The 3460-nt window shown below is 44.8% G+C and overlaps 1 pseudogene; it reads right to left on the reverse strand.

Moving 5' to 3' along the window:
* Window positions 1-3000: 3000 nt before the first annotated feature.
* Window positions 3001-3116, reverse strand: LOC114006475 (uncharacterized; annotated as a pseudogene).
* Window positions 3117-3460: the final 344 nt, after the last annotated feature.

Genomic DNA, 3460 nt, shown 5'->3' on the forward strand with positions numbered 1-3460 from the left:
TCTCCCTAATGGTTCTGGGTAAGAATCCTTCCTCACCTCTTTCTACCCTTTGGTGGTTGCTGGCCCTTAGCATTTTTCAAAAAATTGTTTTGCCATAAGGCATGCACACTTCCTAGAGAGAGACAGAGACAGAGAGATGGAAAGTGAGAACTACCCCTCTGGAGGGATGGCCACATCACAATCGCTTCTCTTGCATTATCCTCTTGGGATTTAGGGCACGTGTGCACACATGCCAGGTGTGTTTTTCACTTGAACTGCATCTCTCTGCTCTCTCCTTCCATCAGCATGTGGCCTTCTTCCTTGTGCGTGTGTGTCTCTCCTCTTTTTATGAAGATACTAAACATAGAGTAAGGGCCCACCATAATCCAGAATGACCTCATTTTAACTAGCACCATTTGCAATAACCTTTATTTCCAGATAAGTTCGTCAGCTGAGGTTTGAGATGGCTATGAATTTTGGAGGAGCACACTATTTAGTGTACAAACAACTCTTTCACCCAGCTCCAAAATGGGCAGACTCTTATTAACTTACAGGTTTCAGGGAAAAAGCCACGTCCACTCCATCTATATCAAGGACCTCTCACCCAGTTGTTCTTTCTTACAGTCTCCAGTGGGCTTCCTTTACAGCAGTGTGGCCACTGTCTATCTGTACCCTCAGAACCTAAACTTGAGAACTGAACTGTGTTAGTTCTGCTCTCTGGCGCCAAACTAGCCCTTGGCATATGGTCAGTAGATACTTGTGGGAGGGATGAAGGAGATACCCTTTGGCATCTGGCAGGTTCTAGTCTCAGCCCTTCCTCCACTCTGGTGTGTGACCTAGGAAGTCTCTGAGCAGCTTGGGGCCATTCAGTAGCCTCATTTGGAAGAGGAGGTCCAGTGGACATCTCTTGAGGCCCATCTGTAGGGATGATCCGTCATCACGATGAGTCCCCAGTGTCCAATGCCCTTCCCTGGTAGGTCTTCTTTCCCCCTAGCCTTCCTCAGGGCCTTCTGTAGCTGCAGCTTTACATTCTACTACTTTGGATGATTTTGCCTACCTTGGCATTTAAGAACACTCCTCTTTTCTCCCTCACCTCTTCCAACCCCCAATCACTTTTTTTTGTCTGCCCCAACTCTGCTGTTACGAAGTGAGGTCAGGTGCCCACGATACCCAGTGAGTCTAATTACCCGGGAAAGTAATTAACATTTCTAATAGAAACTGCCACAGCTCATTTTCGTCGGGGCCACCCAAAAGCAATAAGGTAAAAGAGTTTCGTAATTAAAGGCTCGTTATTGTAGGATCCCTGTTCCATTCTTTGACTAATAGTCTTTTGCTGGGGAAATGAGCGTGCGGAGCTTCATGGAGGTAGACGCCGTCCCTACTGGAGTCCCTTCGAATGTTTCTTCTTGCCGCCTGCTCAGTTTCCTCCTTGGGCTGAGGTTGGTGTCATCTCAGACTGGACTGAGAGGGGGCCCCTTCCTGACTCACTCTGGCTATGGCATTCACGCCCCTCCTTTGCTGCAGAGGGACTCAGCTCCTTTGTGATATATAGGTAAGTGGGCGTGGCTGTGTCCCAGTATATCTTTATTCATGAACACTAGACTTTGAATGTGTTCATGTGCATTTGGAATATTATGTAAATTTTTTCTTTCATTATTTACAATGGCAGAAAAGATTCTCTGTTCATAAAACTTGGGCACTGAGCCAGATTTGGTCTATGGGCCTTGCCATTGCTTTAGAGCACTTCTGAAGTACCCGCCAGTCTGTAGGCCACAGACATTGTTTTATTTTTTATTTTAAAAAAGGAAAAAAAATTGACATGTAGTAATCGTACATATTTGTAGGATAGGGTTATTTCTTTCAATACGTGCATATGACATGTAAGAATCAAATCAGAGTAAGTAGCACATCACCTATCACCGAAACCTTTGTCGCTACTTTGTGTTGGGAAAATTCAAAGCCTTTCTTTTAGCTAATCTAAAATATACTACACACACACACACACACACACACACACACACACACACACACACTCTGAATTATTTATTTATTTATTTTAAAGGTCTTTGCCATAGGGTGCATGTGCTCGCTGGAAAGAAACAGAGAGAGAGACAGTGAGAGGGAAAATGAGAAAGCACTCCCCAACGCGGATGGCCATGCTGCAATCCCTTCATCTTCATTCTCCTCCTGGGATTTTGGGTATGCAGACACATAATGCGGTTTTCGAGCTGCCAGGTCTGGGACTTGAGTCACGGTTGACCATGTGGAAGTCCAGCACCCTAACCACCAGGCCACCTACTGGCCCCATATATTTATTTTTAATGAGAAGGGGAGGAGTGAGCTATTTTTGACAGTCTTGCCATGTTGAAATATTTTTTTTTTCATAAAACGATTTTATTTTACATTATTATTATTATTATTATTATTATTATTATTATTATTATTCAGTTTGATCAGATAGAGAGGGAAGGGACATGAGAAAGCAAGTCACCAGGTTCAGGGCTTGAATTGCAGTCGGCCATGTGGGAATCCAGTGCCTTTAACCACCATGTCACCTGCTGGCCCCGCCATGTTGCAGTCTCTCCCCTCTCATCTCCCAGTTAGCTAGGACCACAGGCGTGCCTCCATGCCTGTTCTGTTTAAGTTGGGCCTGGACAGGGCCTGGGCCTCCCATGCAGTCTCAGCTACTCCATAGTAGCCTTCTTGTGCCACTGTGGCTAGGTCACAGTTAATCGCTGCTAACTATAGTTACCCTACTGTGCTTCATAACACTAGAGTGAGTTCCTCTCATCTAACGTGATTTTGATCTGTTAAGCATCATCTCTCTATCAGCAACACCTTAAGAGCACTTTTGTAGATGCAATCTAATCCCCTCACCTCAAACCCATATCTCTGATGTAACAGAAAGAACAGCCCCCAGGCTGGGTTCAGTTCTGTTGTCTTTAGAGGTACCTAAAGAGGTAGTAGACCTGTTGATATATCACTGTGACTATTGGCAGACTGGCTACATAATTCACAGGATCCAATACAAAATATGAAATGCCAGGTTCTTTGATAAAAAACGGAGAACCTCAATTTAGCAATAATCGCGCCTCGGATAAACCTCATTGGCTACAATACTGCCACTGCGCAAAGCTAAAAAAACGGAGAACCTCAAAACAGCAATAACAGATCATTAAACCAAGTTTGGGTCTGTGTGATGGCCTAGGTCACATGCCCCTAAGACTTGTTGTATTAGTCAAGGTTCTCCAGAGAAAGAGAACAAACAGCATATCTCTGTCATCTCTGTAACTTTGCCTACCATCTATCTAGAAAGGTGTATGAGAGGGGCTTTATTAGTGGAGTTGGCTCACTGGAAGTACCATGACAGGCCATCTGCAAACTGGAGACCCTGGAATGTCTGTCTATCTGTCTGGTGGTGTGGCTCAGTTCAAGTCTGAAAGCCTCAGAACCCCAGAAACCTACCCAGGGTGGGAGATGT

This window comes from Tupaia chinensis, unplaced genomic scaffold, assembly GCF_000334495.1.
Source record: "Tupaia chinensis unplaced genomic scaffold, TupChi_1.0 Scaffold148234_1, whole genome shotgun sequence".
Taxonomy (NCBI): Eukaryota; Metazoa; Chordata; class Mammalia; order Scandentia; family Tupaiidae; genus Tupaia; species Tupaia belangeri.